Below are 21388 nucleotides of genomic sequence, written 5' to 3'. Positions count from 1 at the left end.
TTTCCTGTTTTAGGCATGGATACTTCAAATACCAAATTTGAAACACGTTATATGGGGGCTATATGAAAACTCGGACCCACATGGCCCATTTACGAACTTAACCTGCCTACTGGCAAAACAAATGTGTGCAAAATTTTAGAATTATATCTCGATTCGTTCAAAAGGTAGCTTGACTACAACAGACAGACAGACCGACGGACATCGCTGAATCGACTTAGAATTTTACGCTGATCCGGAATACATATATATTTTGTTGGGTCTGACATGAGTATTTCGAGGAGTTACAAACGGAATGACAAAGCTAATATATTCTCCATAGTATGATGGTATCACTCCTTCTGGTACCTGCCTACAAAAGGTCGAAATTTTCAAAGAAAATAAGAAAATAAATAAGAAACGATAATTCGATTTTGCTCCCACTTTGCAAATCGTAATATTTGCGTCAGTACTACGTCAGTTGCGAAAATGGGCAATATCGGTCAACTCCATCAAGAACCTCCCCCACAAACGGTCAAAATTTATAATATTACAACTTTTATAAAATGTGATATAAGAGTCCGATTGTCTTCAAAATTTTACACATCGCAATATTTTTACTAACCCAAGGTCTGCTGTTAAGATGGAATATATCACTCATTCTGGTAAATCCCCCACAAAAGGTCGAAATTTTGAATAACCATTAAGCTCATAAAAAACGAAATTAATATCCGCTTCCATTTAGACTTGGTACATCTCAATACTTCCATCAACACAAAATCTGTTATAAAGATGGTAGAGATCGGACTATTCCTTCTGGTACCTACCCCACAATGGGTCAAAGTTTTGAATAACCAAAAGGTTTATAAAATCCAAAATAAGCATCCGGATCTCTTCATATTTCACGCATGCCACTATTTCCACTAACAAAAGATCTGTTGTGAAGATAGAATATATCGATCCACTCTTTCTGGTACCTCCCCCACAAAAGGTCGAAATTTTGAATAACCATTAAGCTCATAAAACACGAAATTAATATCCGATTCCATTTAGACTTGGTACATCTTAATATTTCTATCAACACAGGATCTGTTATAAAAATGCCCCCACAAAGGGGCAACGTTTCGAATAACCAAAACGTTTATAAAATCCGAAATAAGCATCCGGAACTCTTCATATTTCACGCAGCCCATTATTTGTAATAACACAAAATCTGCTCTGAAGATGGGAGATATCGGTCCACTTCTGGTACTTCTTCCACATAGGGTCAACATTTTCAATATTTTTATCTGTCATTAATTGAGAAACAAGTCAGCGATTCTTTACAAGTTGCTATATCTAAATATTGCTCTTTACCAGAGATAAATATGGAGTGCATAAAATTGGATATAAATGTTCGATTTTCTTCTAATTTTTCCCATATCAATATTTGTATGTGTTTAGTTAAAGTATGAAAGTGGACACACATTTGAGCATTTTCTAAAAATTATCACTTATTTCATATAAAGTGAAGGAAGTAGTCAATATAGTCCAAACCTGGCACGTCGCAATATTTATATCATATTTATTTAGGCCCGATACGAAATGGCCAATATTGGCCCTTTCTTTCGAAATCTACTCCATATAGGGCCAACAATTTGAATAAATATAACAAAAGTCAAAACATATTTCAATAATCGAACATTGACTGAGGGTATACATATGTCGGCAAACCCGATTGATTTTTTAGCTTGTTTAACCTTGATTTTCGCATCCCTGAGGCATAGTGTAATTTAAATTATGATTCATACTGATTTGTATGGTTAAAGTTCTATGAAAACTTATCCCCTAAAAACATTCAAAATAATTTATTTGTTTTTGTCAAGCCTCCCATAAACCACATGACATGACTCCAAATCCATTCGTCACATTGTTTTTGGCAATTTAGTTCAGCTATTACAATTTTTCTTCAAACACACATGATGAGTACACGTACATTTCGTATGACAACTTGTACTATATGCATATGAGAGAGATTCAAAACTAATTTTCAATTGTTTTGCTTGCCATAATTGTCAATAATTCAATTTTTCATGCAAGTGTAGAAAAACAACAAAGTTTTGTCATATTAAATTACCAAACATGTCAGTCATTTTGACACCCATCACCATAAATTATAAATTACTGGATACTGCTGTTCGAACTCGAACAAAGTAACTGGAATGACTCCAGCAGCGTAAATGCTGTCAGCCAACACGTTCGTATAGGCGATGATGGTGTTTGATGTTTGTTTTTATTTTTTTCACCATAACGACATAACAGTTGATTGTTCGCTCGGTCATGTGAAGTTTCAATTATATTTGTATTTTGAATTTTTGTTACTTTCGTTGTAATTAATATTTTCCTGTACTTTGTTTGGCATAATTTATGCTGAACGGATAAGTGGGGGGAGAGAACATTGTGGACACTTCTTTATACCCTTACACTTATGTTGAAAATGTTGGAATTATATAAAGAAATAAATAATATATTTCTCTAATACTTATACCAGAAATACAGGGTGAGATAAGAAAACTGCAACAAAGTCAAACGCCATAATTTTTATTTTTTTTTTTTAATTTTATTGAGTGAAAGCAAAAACTGTGGGAATAGCATCAAATTTTAGAATAAGTCTAGATTTGTTCGAATTGGTCACCTTTGGCACGAATTATGGCCTTCAAACGGCCAATGAAACTAGAGAGCGACCATCGGCAATTATGGCGGCCCACACCATCACCGACGCTTGCGTTCTAGTGGCCAACCGAAGGCACATTTTTTAGCTGACCCCTTTGGCAAGTAAACACGATCATTTTGTTTGTTTATAAACTGCTGGACTGCGAATGTTTTCTCCTCGTAGAAAACCAAATTCGGCAGTTCACCACTTTCGACCAAGCGAAGCAACCCTTTAGCTTTTTTGAGTCTATTTTTTTCTGTTGGGGTGTAAGTTCTTGCACTTTTTGGAATTTCAATTGCTTTACCCCGAGCTAATTTTTCAGTATTTACCGAATGGAATATTTGGATATGTTCAGCTCACGAGCCATTTTCGGCCACTGCGACGCGGGTTTCGATCTAGTCGCTTCTTTACTTTCCGAACCACTTCCGCTGATGTTGCCTTTTTCTTCCGCCCACTTCTTTGAGTCGGGCTACGCTACCAGTATCACGGTAAAGAGCGATGGTACAGACACAAACTATTTATTCACATTTAAATGCTGGAGTGCTCTAACGATAGCCACTTGTGATTTTCCAGCCAAATATAAAGAAATTACACCATCACGCTTGAATTCCATCACAAATAACTTTTTTCTGGAAAATTCTCACCAAAACATAATGAACTATCACTGGAATAAATTTAACAGCTGTCGGATGAGTGGCTTAGAAATGACAGCAGCCTGAAGTTGGTTGCAGTTTTTTCATCTCAAGCTGTATCTTATTATATTTTATTAGTTCAATAAATTATACAATTCCCCGTGTTTTAAAAACAAGTACATCGTAATTTATATTGAAAAAAATAAGCCCTGTTACACTTAGATAAGTTCTTTGAAATTTAATCATATGGAAATATTTTGCGAAATTTCCAATTGATTAACAACACTTATCACATCTTGTTCAATTAGCATAGCGGAAAAAAGTCGTTATGCCAGACACGTATGTACCTACATATATATGTATGTGCGAACGCGTATGCCACATATTGGCAGTACTCTAATGTCGTCGATACCTTTATAAAAATTTACACATTCATTCGAATGAATGAACTTGTCAATGAATGACACTTTGCAATGACGCCACAAAAGAGGTAATTCATGTGAAACGCCGAACGCCAGCGATATACTTGACATAACAAATATTGTCGCTTTAAGTTCTAAACATTTGTGTAAACCCATTCCGCTTTCGATGCATGCGTGTTGTTTCGAACCCTTGCTATATAAGGGCAATAGATAAAACGACGGAAAATATATACTGGCCCGTATAGTTCAAATTGTTTTTGCAGTAGTTAAACAATTGTTAATTGTTTGTTAAAAACAACTGTTGACATAAAAGGTATTACGCAAATTTTGTTAAAAATAAAAAAACACACACACTCATACAGATACGCTAAACAATTGGCTACCAACATCAAAGGAAAATGTGGCGGTACAGGGAGAAAAAATTATAGAAAAATAATAGTCACAAAACTACGTATATATGGAGTAAGCCAGCTATAAAAATTACTCTTTAATTTTTCAACAAAAAAAATTGTCTTGAAAACTTTAAGGACAATTTCTAAAATTTCCAAGCAATAACTATAATACGAATTAGCTAATAAACCATTAAAAAGAAATTTAAGCATTAATAATAAAGGCGTTGAATCGCACGATCTAGGCTGCCAATTGGCCGGTCCTGAACGTGAAATATAAGGTTCACACAACTCCCCTCTCAATACGTCAATTTTTGCGCATGTTGGTTGTCATTTGCCACGGTCTTGTTGAAACCACATGCCACGTAAGTCAAACTCTTGCAATTTGGGCAAAAAAAGTTGTATATCACCACACGGTAGCGTTCACCATTCACAGTTACTTTACGATTCGCAGCATCGCAGAAGTACGGTCCACTGATGCCACCAGCCCATTAACCTTCTCAAACTGTGACTTTTTCCGGATACTTTGGTTTGCAATGCTTCTTGCTTACCTTCACTACAAATTTTTACGTACTTATTGAGATAAACATAAGCTGATAATAAAATGAAAGAAGCGTTCGAAGAACATTCTTAAGAGAGTACATACAGGATGAGATGAAATACTGCAACCAAATTCAGACTGCTGTAATTTCTAAGCCACTCGTCCGACAGCTGTTACAATTATTCCAGCGACAGCTCATTATATTGTTTACAAGGGTACAAAAGCATTTTGGTGAGAATTTTCCAGAAAAAAAGTTATTCGCGATGGAATTCAAGCGTGATAGTGTAATTTCTTTATATTTGGCTGGAAAACCACAAGTGGCTATAGTTAGAGCACTCCAGCATTTAAATGTGAATACATATTTTGTGTCTCATAACATAGCTTGTTACCATAATAGTGGAAGCGTAGCCCGACGTCAAGAAAGTGCACGAAAGAAAACAGCAACATCAGCAGAAAACAGCAAATGGTTCCAAAAGTAAAGAAGTGACTTAATCGAAACCCGCGTCGCAGTGGTCGAAAAATGGCTCGCGAGATGAATATATCACAATATTCCATGCGGCAAATATTGAAAAATGAGCTCGGGGTAAAGCCATTGAAATTCCAAAAAGTGCAAGAACTTACAAAAGTGTCAATTACCTCAAGCAAGCGTTTCGCCAAGAGTGGGCCAAAATACCGCAGAGCAACATTCGGGCAGCGTGTAACGGTTTCATTGGCCGTTTGAAGGCCATAATTCGTGCCAAAGGTGACCAATTCGAAAAAATCTAAATTTATTCTAAACTTTGATGCTATTTCCGACATTCTTGCTTTCATTCAATAAAATTTAAAAAGAAATATAAAAGTTATGACGTTTGACTTTGTTGCAGTTATTTTGTATCCCACCTTGTATTTTGACAATAAAATTCAATTATCTACAAGCATTTTTCATTTGTAGAGCGATTCATGGTTCAATTATAGACCAAACTAACGATGTTTCCTAGTGAAACAGAAGCCGAAACGTAAGTGGGCTGTTTAAAACATGCTTCCCCTCTAGTTTTTGAAACAGTAGTTTCTCAGGAGCGCTCTCACACAAAACAAAATAGTGCAGAGTAATCTGCTAAAAAAAAAACATGCAATCTTCGACGTAGAAATTTCATAGAAAGTAAGTGCTTACAAAACTTCCTCAACGAGCTAATTAATAAGCTCAAAAAAGTCTGTCATTTCATATTTAGAAAACATACTCCATTTTTGTACCCTCCACCATTCTATGGAAGATATATTAGCCATGTTATTCCATTTGCAACTCCTCGAAGTACATATGATAGATCCTACAAGGTATATATATTCTGGATCAGCGTAAAAATCGATTTAGCGGTGCCAGTCAGTCTGTAATCAAGCTATCTTTCGAACAGTATTTTGATGATTTTGTCGGCATTATCAAAATTTTCAAGTTCCTTCCAAATGGTGGAGTTAGGCCCGGCATTTTTTTTTTTGCCTTGTGGTGGGATTGAGCTTGGGTCTTATTTTATCAATGTAAATTGCATATAAATCTGTCATTATATCTATGCTTACTGGTAAAGTGTAGAGAATATAGCTTTTATCATCTGCTACTAATTTGCCTACTATAATGCAGATGGTAATTAGTTGTCTTTACTTGTAATGCTACATGTTACACTTATCAAATTATTTTTTGCATGATTTATATGGAAAATACCAAAAAAAAAAAAAAAATACACGGATACAAAATAATGACACATACTTAAGTGTACCATTTTTGTCATTTGAGATATATGTGTACAATTTCGCTAAGAAAAGATGATTTATTCTAATAAAAATTAAATTTTTGTCTGTGAAGGTCCTCAACAATCCATATTTTTAAGAAAAGTACAATAAAGACGTCGAATCAGTTTAACTAAACAAAAATATTATATTTTAATGAATTAATTTATTATTATTAATTATTCTTACAAAAAAATTGGTATGCCGACTGTTGGAACATGCCATACCGACAATTGGCAAGTGGTGCCGACTACTGGCACAAAAGCATTGTTTTAATAAAACTACAAATTTATGAAATTTAATAAAAACTTATTAAAACTTTGTTTATTATTGCAAAAACTATACAAAATTTCGAATCTGAATAAATTAACTTTTTTATAATTGAAAAGTTAAACTCAGAATGGTGAGCGATTAAAAACGCGAAAATCCTAAAAGTGCCGACTACTTGTACACTTACCCTATATTAAGCATATTGGGTTAACCTTCTGTTCCGTTTTACTTAAAGTTTTTTTTAACCTTGTGTTCAAGGTTTGACCAAAATAATTGAGTTTTCAAAATTTGATAGAATATAACCCCGAGTCTCTGCTTGTCCGAATGAATAAAAATTATATAAATTACATGCGACATTATACATATTTTAATGTTTAAAATAAACAAAAAACGCAAAAACTTAATGAAAAATCTGTATTTTGCTGAAATATAATCAATTTTTTTATTATGCAATTGCATGGCAAACTCGGTTAATTTATTCTATGCGTGCTCTGGATTATTTTTTTTTAAGTCATTGACATTGAAAACTATTTTGCTTTTAAAATAATTTTATGATTTCGTCGACCTTTCATTTGTTTATAATTGCTGTGATGTAAATAAAATGATAAAATTAAAAAAAAATCGAAATATTGGAAATGGTGCCAAATAGTTCCTAAAGAAAGACCAAATTGTTAATTCTATACTCTCTAATTAATTGCAGACCGTATCACCGCGAAAAAATATGATGAAAAAATATTCTGTATATATAGGCCAGAGAGACGGATCTTTTAAAGCGATCCACAAATGTTAATGGATTTTGGAACAATCGGTTTTTTTTTAACAATCCCCTTTGTAGGGGGTATATAAATTCGTTAATGCCGCTTTTACTCGTTTTATAATTACTTTTTATTTGGCAGCACAATTGAAGTTTAATAAATAAAGATTTATTTCTAAAAATAATTGCAGAAATTCCAAATTAAATTAGCATTTAAAATTGTATTAAATGCAATTTTATACAAAAAAAAAAAAAAAAAACAGCTGCACCCATGATTATTTAGACATGAGCAATTATTGCTAGAATTTTATGGTTTTTTTTTCAGCAAAGATATTGTTAAGAAGATTTATTCATGACAATTCATGACAATTTTTTTACGGCATTCATTAAAAGTCAATTAATAAAAAACAAAAAACAATGCAACAGGGCGTTAAGTTCATGCTGTTTGTTTGTCGGCACGAAATTTGATATCTAAATGTGGGATAAATCAGTAAAAAGTAAAAGGAATTAATTTAGTGAATAATATAAATAATATTCACGCTTATACAATAGCAGGGATGAGGGCACTTCATTTTGTAAAAAAAGAATGTAGTGACGAAATATTTAAGAATAATTATTTTTAATTGAACTCAGCACATCTGGGTTTTAATTTTTAGCTATTTAATCTTGGTTTCAAAATGTTTTCTTTTTTTCTCAATATTTTAGTTATTAAGAAAATATTTTTCTTTTTACATTGAATTATTTTCAATAACATTTTATCATTTTTGACCCAAAAATTCAAAAACTTTTGGATTTAAATCTTAGATCATCAGTGCCTTGGAATTTATTACTCATTTCAACATGTGGCCAATTTTCAAAACGTTAGTGTTGAACCACCCTCTTCAATTTCGTACATACATCCATATGTTGCCGCTTGAATATCATTTAAAAATCGCTTCAGAGTATCCAACGTTTTCTTAGGACAATAAATAATTTGACAATTCTTCCCTAATGTGTGTGTTGATGTATTCCAATTTATTTCTTAAATACTCGACCTTGAAATATATTAAAGAACATTCAAAATTTTATTTATGATTTCCTTTTTTTTTCAGAAAATATTTCTCCCAACAGTTAATTATTCCATTTCCAGCACACATATGTTGTTGCACAAACATTTCGAACCCAACATTTATTTCAGTTAATAAACGAAAAAAATCATTATTGCCATCATTAATCATAACTAATTAATGAACATCCAAAAAGGCTATGAAGAGAAAAGAGTAAAGCAACAGTTTTAAAGAATGGACGGATGGGTGGATGTGAACAAAAAAAAAAAAAAAACACTTTAAAAATGCTGTTCATTCTTTGTTGCCTTTTTTCAGAGAATTTTTAAATTGAAAACATATTTAATACTGAAAAAGAGTGGTTCTGAGTGAAAAGTAGCTACTTAAACTAAATTGAAGAGAATTGGAAATTTGGCGGAATCATTTAGATGTGGAGCCATGGTTTGTTTTTTTTTTTTTTTTTTTGATATTGTTTAAGGAATTCGGAATTCGACAACGGCTTCACTGGGAGACCTTTGGTTCATTGTGTTCATCATAGGAAGAAATAGAAATGGGATAGGAAGGATATATAAGCGAAAAGGAGAAGAAAAGATTAATAGAGAGAAGTATAGTTGGCAGGATGGCCTGCCTTGTCAGGGAATACCTTGTACAAAGTTATATAGCATAATGTTTGAGAAGAACGATGTTGTTTTCTATCTCTCGCCTTCCAAATATGACTCTTATTGAATAACATGGGACATTTGCAAAGAAGCAAACTTCGTTTGTCTCTATCTCTTTATCATATTCACAGTAGTCTTGAGAAATCAGGAACCCTGTTGTCACATCTTGAGGTCAGATATGTGATACTGTAGTGACCAGTCAATATGCCCACCATATCATTCCCCATTATATTGCGATGTCCTGGAACCCAAACAAAGCTTAATGAGTCCACGTTTTACAAAGAGCGAATTCTTTCAGTCAAGTGTGGGCCGCTTGACTATTGACATATATAATCACTGGTCCTGTTATGCTATTGCAGGTTTCTCTTACCATTTCTATAGTCTTCTTGATTGCAAGAATATTCGCCTGGAAAACTCTGTAATTATCATTGAGCTTATATGAGTGTATAATTATTGGGTAGGGCAGAATACATCAGTTAGGTTAGGGCAGATTACATCAGAGTCGGAGCTTTTATTCATCTGGGCCAGACCTTCCAAAGGAGATGCACCACCAGCCACTGCGTCCCATTTAGGTATCGTAACGGCAATGTAATTAAATTCGAAAAAGGTGGAGGCGTAGTCTCTTATTTATTAGTTTTTACCTTGGATATTCCGACTAATTGGTATGTCCAGGATTCGAGCATGACCAAAACGTGAGGAGTGTCATAATCAGCTTGTCATATTCTCAGCGCATTTTTTGGTGCTTGGGGTTGAGCTAAAATATTCCGTGGCTGGAAGTAGACCGCACATTCATTTCAGATCCTGCCTGAATAGAGTACAATGAATCCCATCCTGCTTGAATAGAGTGCAATGAGGTCCTTTTTAGTACGCCCCTCTACGTTATGAGGTATTCGGTGCACAATGAATAGTACAATTTCTGTCCTTGTAGGGTTAACCCCCAGACCATTGTCAAGGGTAGAGCCAGACAGCTGTACTAGTGCACAGGGTGGGTAGTGTTGTTGTTGAGAATTAAATTGAATACTGAGTCATCACTAACATTCATACGTTTGCGTCATGAACAAAATGCAGGTCGCATTTATTGTCCAATTTAGACAAAATTTTCCATACATCAATTCTTTGGCCCAAGAACGAAATTTGTGAATAATCGGTCCAAATTTAGATACAACTCCCACATATATAGCTTCCACCGATTTCAATTTTATTGTGCCCCAAATATGTAATATTTCGGCACATATGACCGAATTCATCCTACAAACAAGAACTTCAAATATGGTTCAGATCTAGCTATAGCTCCTATATATGTGTTTCATCCGATTTGGGTTTTAAGTCTCCCATATTTGTAATATGCACTCCGTCATGATGATTTTTGGTGCCAGGTATCACATAAAGCTCAGATATAGCTATAGCTCCCATATATTTTTCACCCGATTTGGGGTTTATGTACGTAATATGCACTCGCCATTCTCAAAAACATTAAGATCCGTTAGACGTGAACCTCCACAGATAATTTTCTGTCTTAGGCTGTAGTATCCATTACGAACTTAAAATAGCAAATTTGAAACAATTCCGGTGAATAAATCCACTAAAAGCATCAAAATACAGAATATCAGGAGGTATCGTTATATGGGAGCTATAGGAAGACGTGGACCTGCACAGGCAATCTCCTGTCATAGGCTGTAGCATGCATTACGAACATCAAATACCATATTTGAAACAATTCCGGTGAAAAATGTAGCTAAAATCATCAAAATACCGAATATCGGGAGGTACTGTTATATAGGGGCTATACCAAAACGTGGACATACATGGCCCATTTTCAATACCAAAAATCCTGCAGCGATAACATACATTTAAGTACAATTTTATCGATCTACTTCATTGCGTTCGGAAGCTAGAGTGAGTTCCACAGACGGAAGGACATCGCATAGAATTTTATGCTGATCAAGAAAATATATTACTTTGTGGGGTCTAAAATGTGTATTTCGAGGTGTTACAAACGGAATGACATACTTAATATACCTTCCATACTATGGTGGAGGGTATAACAATGCAGGTGGCTCTCAGCACGCTTTTGCATAGTCAACATTCTGATTTACGCAGTCAACCAACTCGATTTCGAAAAAAATTTCATCGTTTTCAAGAATTTCACTTGATGATTCCAGTATTTTTCGATACAATCACGTAATTTTCACTTATTTTTCATTATGGAATAATTTTCAACTGACAAATATCCTAAAATTCATGATATTTTTAACATTTTAGAATTGAGTGCCTTTTTTTCGATGATAAGCAGTGAGAGTATTCCTTCGTCTATATTTTCATCTGTCTATGGTACTAGCTTATTACAATTCTTTAAAAATAGTTGATTGGAATATGGAAATACATTCTATTGCGGAATGGACTGATTCGACTTATCCACGCCACACCCCTGATTAAAGTCTTATACCATAGTAATTTAAACAAAATACATTGACTCTACAATTTCATTGTCATGTCATAAATAAACATGTTTGTTAAATATGGGGTACGAGACACTCTTATGTACAACCATTTATAGACGATGTTTCCGTGTGTGTGGGAATTAAACCAAAAAATATGATGACCAATACGATTTTGTGTGTGTGTGTTTTTTTTCGATCGTCAGTCGTCTCTGTCACTGCTGATGCTAATACCGAAATTTTGGTTGGATTAGCACAAAATTTATGTCGGCTGATGTTTGACCGACCAGACATGTGCCAATTTTTTAATCAAAGAAATGCCAAACCAAAGAGGAATATAAGAAATAAAAAGTAAAAATAATAAAACAAAAACAATCGGTAAACACCAAACAAACAGAGAACACATAAGAAATAAACAAAACGAAAAAAGAACGGTGTATAACAAACAACACATGCGTGGAATAGGAAAGATATGAAAATACTTAGGAAGGTCAATCTTTTTAGCCGGTATGATCAATGTACTGTGAAAAACATAATCATCTCATGACTAAGAATTTAAAATTTTTTTTTGTTTTTATTTGAAATAGGTAATTAGCATTAAACATCGTTTTGTTTATATTTATGGGTTCATGGCAAATTAATCAATTTAAACAAGTGGATTTTTTCAGATTTTTTCTAATAAAAGATAATTTGAAAAAATTCCTGTGAAACATGAATTTATGTTAGGATGACGAGTTTATGCAAATAGATTATTCCACTACTAAGGATAGAGAAAAATAGTATGAATCCTTTTTATTTAAATAAACACTTTTCGGAGATAAAGCCCATAAAAATAATTCTAATTTCGAAAACTCATAATAAAATTTTTCATAATTCTGTAGAAATATTCCTGTGGGCTATAGAAAAACATATTCCTAAATACTGATAATACGTGGACCGTATAGAATATGCTCTGCCCCAGAAGATAGAACCCATTAAAAACTCTAAATACCGAAGTTTAAATTATTCCGCTTGGAAGTGTGACTAAAATCCCAATATGGGTAGGCTATATAGGGGCAATACGAAAACGTTGATCAATATAGCTGATTTTTGAACTTGACCTAACTGCAAACAAAATTCAACCCTATGCTAGATTTTAGCTTCCCATTACATGCCGTTTGGACTCAGGCGTTATGTAAATAGACAGAGGCACGGACACCATATGTATATCAAATTCTAAGTCGAGTTAGCCATGTCCGTGCCTCCGTCTGTTGAAATAACGCAAAGGTGCAAACGGCATGTAATGGGAAGCTAAAGTGTAGCATAGAGTTGACTTTTGTTTGCAGTTAGGTCAAGTTCAAAGATCAGCTATATTGATCAATGTTTTTTTTTCGGCAAGGCCAAACTTTTAAGGAACTTGAAAGTTTTCCAAAAAATTCCATCGAAAAATACCGTTCAAAGGAAACCCGTTATACGAAGACGTGGCTCTGCATAAGTATTTTTTTTTCTTGGCTGCAGTACCCGTTAGGAACTATTAAAGCGAAATTTGAAACAATTCCGGTGAATAGTGTCACTAATATCACCAAAATACTGAATAAATGGAGATGCTGTTATATGTGGGCTGTATAAAGACGTGGACCAACATAGACATTTTTCCGTCATAGGTTGTAGTACCAATTACGAACTTTAAATACGAAATTTGAAACAATTCCACTAAGAAATAAAACAATTCCGGTGAATAATGTCACTAGTATCACCAAGTTACCGAATAAATGGAGGTGCTGTTATAGGTGGGCTATACAAAGACCTCGACCACCATAAACAATTTTCCATCGTAGGTAGTAGTACCTATTATGAACTTTAAATACGAAATTTGAAACAATTTCACTAAGAATTAAAACAATTCCGGTGAATAATGTCACTAATATCACCAAGTTACCGAACAAATGGAGGTGCTGTTATAGGTGGGCTATACAAAGACCTGGACCACCATAGACAATTTTCTGTCGTAGGTTGTAGTACTTATTACGAACTTTAAATAATAAATTTGAAACCATTCCAATAAAAAATGTCGCTTATATCACCAAATACCGAATAAATGGCGGTGGGCTGCACGATATCATGGACCTATATATACAATTCTCCTCCAGGCGGTAAAGTACTCAGAAGGCACTCCTCGTGTGGATTTTCAGACAATTCTGGTCAAAAAATGTGGCTAAAATCATGAAAATACCGAACATCGAGAGGTACCGTTGCATGGGGGCTATTCGATATCCTGGACCTATATAGACAATTCTCTTCCAGGAACTCCTTGTGTGTATTTTCAGATAATTCCATTGAAAAATTCCGAATTTTGATAGTAAGATTGTATGGAGAATATCGTGGATCTATATAGACAATTCTCCTTCAGGGGGTAAGTACTCATAAAGAACCCCTCGTGTAGAATTTCAGAAAATTCCCTTGAAAAAGATGGCTTAAATCATCAAAATACCGAGTAAGGTGGTGTACCTTTATATGGGGGCTAAAGGATATTGTGGACCGACATAGCCCATCTTTGAACTTGAGTTGCCTGCAGACAAAATACAGATTGGTGCAAAATTTTAGCTTTCTATCATTGTTCGTTTTGACTAGAGCTTGATTACAAAAGACGGACAGGGTTAAATCGTCTTAGAATTTTATGCTGATCAAGAAGATATACACCTTGTTGTGTCTGAAATTATTTATTCATTTGAGTTACAAACGGAATGACGAACTTTATATACCCTCCATACTAGAGGGCATAAAAAGGACCTAATTTACTTTTTGGTGACTCGCTTGGGGTTTAAAATGTTCGGTCAAAATAATGCTTAAAGTTAAATGGATTCCAAGAAATCTTTACCCTAAGTTTCCAAATAAGCAGGGGCAACTTGCCATCCCATTTTGGGTTACTTGGCTCTGTAAACTTTTAGATTGCCGATAAATGTGTCTTTTTTAGCTCTACATTCATAATCTACTTATTTTTTCAATTATGGAAGACAATAGATTTTGTGGCATAGTGTTATTTTACCACTAATACCATATGTACATCATATAATCTAGGCCTAGTTCATATCGCTTTGTAGTGTATCGTATCGTGTTGCGTTGTCTGGACCTCTGTTTTTATTTGCTCCAGTTTCTTTCTTCTAAAATATCCAAAAATTTGCAAAAAAACAGCTTTTTATATATTTGTTTCCAACCTGTGCACATAAAAAAACATTTTTGACACGAACTAAACCAGTTTTCAATAAATTTAAAAATTCAAATTTAATCTGGTAAACGTGTTTCCAAAATATCATTAGATCATGAGGCTTAAAGAAGACTCATGATATTTTTTTTTTTATTTTGTTGAAAAGGTGAAATTCTTATTTTAATTAGGACGTTGGTTGAAATATTTTGGGAATCTCCATAAGCGTAGCCGCTTTGAAATAAATGATAAAATATATTTACTCAAACCCTTTAAAAGTGGTCATAGTTGTTTACTTTAAAGTGTGTCCATCAGCGGAACCATGGCTCATATATTTACATACATGGCATATGGAAATGTAATACAATCTTTCATATGTATACATCCATATGTATATTGTATATCCAAATGAATTTACATATTCGTTAAAATTTACTGTAGCATAAAATCTCTTAATCCAGTGGGCAAGTTTTTCTTCAAATACATTTTTTTGTGTTTTTATTGTTGTTTACATATACACATTCAACAGCTTTATTTTATATATTTATATACGTAATCCATCTATGTATATAAATAGAAATAAATCCCTTGAATGATTCAATTAATCAATATTAGCGAATTTTTGAACAATATATGTATTTAAATAACATCAACCTTACGTTCTAAGAGGTACAGGTTGAATCGACCAAAATGTGCACCCATGACAAATTATAAAATGACAAAAAAATTTGCTAGATAATCTCTCGTCATTTAACATTTAAATATAATTTCCACTACAACAACAAAGGTCGTTATGGAGGTCCAATATTCGATCAGATTTTCAAGCATTTGAGGGCGTATTTTAGCACACGTTTCCAAAGCGTCAATCGTAAACCAATGACTTCAGGTATTCCCACGAAAAATATTCAAGTGATCACTTTCTCGAAATAATGTAGTCGTTGAAATATTCTTTCAATACGTCCATTGTTTCGTCTGCAGTATGACAAGTGGCACCATCCTGTTGAAACCACATTTCGTTTACATCTGCACATAGAAGAATTGGCAATAAAAATGTATTGATCATTGTTCTGTATCGATTTATATTCAAGGTAACTCATTCCTCATTTTCAATGAAATAACGACTTACGATTCCATCAGCTCATTGACCGTACAAAGAAGTACATTTATCGGATTTCATTGGATTCATAAAATATATGGTATATCCCACTCTGAATCGTATAGGTATGTCTGAACCGATTTCTCCCAAAATCGATCTCATTTGAGCAGATATTACACTTTTGCTGCACTATAAATGTGAAATCGGGGGCCATATTGCAAATCTGAACAAATCTCTATAAACATTAGCAGAAGTCTCTGATTGCCAAATATCATCATATCACATCATATCACACTTAAATACAAAATCGGATGAAACGCATATGTGGACCTATAGCTACAGGGTGAGATAAAAAACAGCAACAAAGTCAAACGCCATAATTTCTAAATTTTTTTTTTTTTTTAATTTTATTGAATGAAAGAAAAAATTGTCAGAAATATCTTCAAATTTTAGTTATTTCATCTCACCCAGTATAATACCCTCATGTGAAAACTCAGCTCGATTTTTGTTATAGTAAAGAGCTTACAAACATTTTCAAATTTGGAATTTGTATTTCCAACGTTAATGCTGCTTGGTATTTAGTTTTATCCACCTCATAATAAGGGCAGAATGATTTCAGAATAGTCAATTTTTTGCCATTTAAAGCCCATATATTTTATCAAAGTATGATGCAATGACGATTAAAAAAATGTTCGGCCCCGTGCTTCTTTCTATTATTCGTAGTTTTTCATAATCCCGACTGAATGAATTCCAATCTGACTTTTCGGAGTTTATTTCATGTAGACGTTCATTCCAAATCTACGTTTCCAACCAATGTTCTCATGGGGCTAAAAATTCAATAGAATACAAAATTTTCTTTTTCGACCACACATTATTTGGGAAAGTGGACTTGGGGATACATCAATGTGGGGACTATACTTTTAATAAATACCTAAGTGGACAATTACTTGTAAGATGGTTCCTGCCCAGGGTAGCCTAATAACAATTTTTTAGCGCAATCAATTGATGAATGTGGTCAAGGCCAAGATTGGTCCTTCTCCTTCTATGCGAATTAGGTTTAGAAACAAAGATGCCATTCATGGGCCAAAAGATGAAAAAAGTGGCCAAGCTCCGAAGTCATATCATATTTTAGGCAAGGATGATTTCTCTCAAATTACCAATATTTGCCGAAATTTGTATGAAAAACATTGTTAAAATGTAAAATATACTTGAAATCAGGTTGTACCCTTATATGGGGGTTATGATTCATATCATGACCTGCAAAAGGGTATCAAAAGGTATCTTGAAAGTTTAGGAAGAATTTATGGAAGGATATAAATCCTTTTTAACCAAATGTCCAATTCGCTCTACTATTTTTTCACCTTTTATATTCAGTATTTCACTGGGGTGCATCCTCGAGTCCAATGAACTTTGCTAAGGTTTGTATCAATCGTATAAGAAAGTTGACCTGTAATTTGAATAGACTCATTTAATTTACATAGACTCAGATTGATTTTATGCCGATACCCAAAACGAACTACAGGTCTTTCTCATTACCTCTATACACATACACATAATACTATGTATTCGCGGTCATAGACACATTTTCCAGCCGGAGAGCATGTAATTTGATCTCTTTAAATTAAAATAAATTAAAGTTGGTAGAAAATAGGCCCCCAAATTTTTTAAAATATACCTAGACATTCTATGCTTAAACCAATTACTGGCCACATTTCTTAACTAACTAATTTACTTCTTACCAATTTCTTAACTAACTAAAAAACTAATTCTTAACTTAAAAAGTTCCAATTTTTGCTACTTTTTTACTGGAAGCATTTCGAATATTTTTCCATTCCACACCACATTTGGAGATAAAATATATACGGGCATTATTTCGACCGGCTATTTTATTATTCATTATAACCATTCATTATAAGGTCAATAGCAAGACATCAAATTCTTTGGGTTCAAAAAGATTATTTTGGATCAACTACTAACAGAATTTCAAATCCATTGTGATGTTAAAATATAAAAAAAACCTATTCATCTTTTTTTATAATAACAAAACACTGCAAACTAAATTCATTATTTATTTACACAAACAAAACTTATATATATTTCAGTTTTATCGATAACAAACTTTTTGTTTAATAACAATGAATTTTCCAGTTCTTATTGTGGCTTACCTTCAAAATACAATTAACAGTTTTGGGTATAAACAAATCGCTGATTATGTATCTGGAAACAATTGTTAAAGCTGACGACAAGAAGAATAAATAAACAGAAATTATTTTAATAAAGAAAACACGTTTGGTTTCTGCAATGCCGTGAATTCTCTGAAAAATAACCAAGAATTGTTTAATTAAGTTTTTTTTTTTAATTCGAACACACAAGTTATTGAATTCTATTTAAAAACTAAACAGCTTAAAATGTATAATATTAAAGAAAACTTTTAATTTTTTGCTTAAATTTCTTTTATTTATTTTTGATCTTTCTCTTTGTTATTTTTATATTCTGTTAAATATATTTTGAACAACGCTCGCGTTTTTATTTTCGGTATCTTTTGCTGGTTTTGTTTACCCACACTTAATTTATCCGATTTTTTTGTTGTTGCTTTACGGCGACAACGTGCTAATGTTGTAACGGAACGCGCCCGCCTTCTTTTGAACCACTGTTACGAACTTCGTAACTTTTAGAATCGTACTGAAAATTTGTTTTGCAAATTGCCAATGTTATAGCATAAAAATAAATAAATGTTCACCACGACACAAATGTATCTCAATACTCTCGCAGTTGTGTCTCCGTCTGCTGAATACTCATTCAAAACAAATCAAACACGAGAGCACTACAGACAGATCCATACATACTCGTATACAGATGACTCCATGAGTGTTGTTGTTTTGTGGGGGGCTTGGATCTCTACTTGTGATGGATCTTCGGATAGAGACAATATTTCTCTCCACATTTCTCATCTCTCTTTTTATCTGTTTCCATAGAGATGGAACACCAAATGCGATTGTACAATTGTACATATTGGATTGAAAGATATAACTATAAGATGGCTGCTCAACGCGTTATTAATCGAAATAACAATATTTGGTGACTGTATTATATGTTTGATTCGACCAGATGAGTCGATCCAGCACACTACATATTGCAATTATGACCCGATCTTCATAAAATATTGCAAGTGGTCTGGGTTAGGGTCAAACTAAAAGCCTATAACTTTGGAAATAATCACAATATTATTAGGGGATAAAATGGAAATAGGAAACTTTTTATACCCTACAACACTTTGTGTTGGAGGTATTATAAGTTTGATTGGGCCAAAAATTATGTAGCACCTCGAAATATTGGTCTCCGACATAGAAAGCTATACAGGTGAGGTAAAAAAACTGCAACAAAGTCAAACACCATAGTTTTCACATTTTTTTAATTTTATTGTATGAAAGCAAACAATGTCGGAAATAGCGTCAAATTTTAGAAGAAGTTTTGATTTGTTCAAATTGGTCAACTTTGGCAAGAATTGTGGTCTTCAAACGGCCAATGAATCCGTCACACGCTGCCCGAATGTTTCTCTGCGGTATTTTGGCCCATTCCCGGGGAAGCGCTTGCTTGAGGTGATCGACACTTTGGTATTTTTTAGTGCTAACCTTGCTTTCCAAAATATTTCAGACACAATAGTCCAACGGAATGGTATCCGTAGATTTTTGTGGCCATGAAGCGAGGAACTTTTCTTCGGTGGCGCGTGCTGAATGCGATGGTGCTGAGTCCTCTTGGAATGCCCAAGGTCTGCGGCCAAAATGTTTGCATGCCCAAAGCTTTAATACACCCCCCAGAATATTTTCGCGATAACATTCGGTATTTATTTCGATGCCACTGTCAATTAATATGAGCGGAGAGCAATTATCGGCTGTTATAACGGCCCACATCACCAAGCTCGGCGCTTGAGTTCTGGTGGGTAACCGAAGTTGCACATTTTCAGCTGACCTCTTTGGCAGTAAACACCATCATTTTTTATGTTTACAAACTGCTGGACAATGAATGTTTTCTCATCGGAGAAAACCAAATTCGGCAGTTCACCACTTTCGGCCAAGCGAAGCAACTCTTTAGCTCTTTTCAGTCTATTTTCACTCTGTTGCGGTGTAAGTTCTTGAACTTTTTTAAATTTTAATGGCTTTACCTTGAGCTCATTTCTCAATATTTGCCGATTGGAATATTGTTCAGCTTACGAGTCATATTCGGCCATTGAGACGCGGGTTTCCATCAAGTCTCTTCTTTACGATTCGAACCGTTTCTGCTGATGTTGCTGTTTTCTTCCGTTCATTTCCTTGACGTCGGGCTACGTTAGCAGTATCACGGTAACGAGCGATGGTATGAGACACAAAAGATTTATTAACATTTAAATGCTGGAGTGCTCTAACGATAGCCACTTGTGGTTTTCCAGCCAAATATAAAGAAATCACACTATCAAAATCACACTTGAATTCAATCACGAATAATTTTTTTCTGGGAAATCCTCACCAAAATGCTTTTGTACGTTTGTAAACAATATAATGAGCTGTCATTGGAAAAATTTTAAGAGCTGTCGGACGAGTGGCTTAGAGATGACAGCAGTCCTTGACCTTGCATGCAATTCCAAACTACCGTCAAATCTCAAAAACAGATTCCATCGGTAGTCTAAACATTAAATTTCAGAATTTTATCTTTATCCACTTAACCAAGAACACAATTAGCACAATTTAGTACCTTTTGTAAAATTATAGTACACATTTCCTAAACCACCTCCATATCTTAAACACAAACACCAACGGTGACGTCAACATCAAATTTGAGAATTCCAGCTTTAGCTTTTCACCCCATACCAGTTTAGTACCATTTAATACTTAAAAATATGGGACGCAATTCAAAGCCACCACCAAATCTCAATCATCATCTGTCACCATTATCATCAGTACTTTTCGCAGAATTGTAGAATAAATTTCCGAAACCATTAACATATGTCCAGGCTACACATGCGATACAGTGATCCTAATACCAAATTTCATATTTCAAACACTACATTTTCATCTAATACCAAATTATACCTAATATAGTACTATTGAGTACTATTCGTGCATTTCCAAAACCACATCTTTATCCCAAACCTATTAGTAAAAGGTAAACACATTTAAAATTCAAGCTTCGTCCGTGCATCCCGAACCAAACTCTTCAAAATGTGGTCTCATTTAATACAATTCTCACACATAGTACCCTTCATAGATTAAATTTACTTTCCAACCTTGATACTCATACCACATTTCAAGTTTTTAGCTGTATCCGTTCACATAATACAAATGGTACCATTTTAGAAGCGTAGTACCATTTAAGTAATTTCCGTAACCTTAAGTTACGAAATTCCAAAAACTCTTTCATTCCAAATTTCAGAATTCTACCTATTTTCGCTTGTCCAACACAAAGTATTTAATTTTTAGTACTTTTCTTACCCTTTTAGTACGAATTTTCCAAAGCCCAGACTTATCACACGCCTAGGTACGCCTAAGTTTTACCCGCACCAAGTC

General features: G+C 33.9%; 1 protein-coding gene across 6 annotated transcripts in view; it reads right to left on the bottom strand.

Annotated features, from left to right (window-relative positions):
- LOC101889692 (uncharacterized) overlaps window positions 1-18546 on the bottom strand; it is a 124929-nt gene extending 106383 nt beyond the window's left edge. For 2 of the 6 annotated variants that reach the window (XM_059131999.1, XM_059132002.1), the window contains exons 1-2: window positions 18412-18546; window positions 18014-18084 (exon numbers count right to left, since the gene is read on the bottom strand). The gene's annotated coding sequence lies outside the window, so the exon portion shown is untranslated. Of the gene's footprint in view, window positions 1-18013; window positions 18164-18407 lie in introns of all 6 variants that reach the window. The other 4 variants (XM_059132000.1, XM_059132003.1, XM_059131997.1 and 1 more) reach the window with 3 other exon arrangements.
- Window positions 18547-21388: the final 2842 nt, after the last annotated feature.

Source organism: Musca domestica, unplaced genomic scaffold, assembly GCF_030504385.1.
Source record: "Musca domestica strain aabys unplaced genomic scaffold, Musca_domestica.polishedcontigs.V.1.1 92, whole genome shotgun sequence".
In the NCBI taxonomy this organism is placed as follows: domain Eukaryota; kingdom Metazoa; phylum Arthropoda; class Insecta; order Diptera; family Muscidae; genus Musca; species Musca domestica.
The sequence above is the reverse complement of the archived record's forward strand: the minus strand, read 5'-3'. Positions and strand labels throughout refer to the sequence as shown.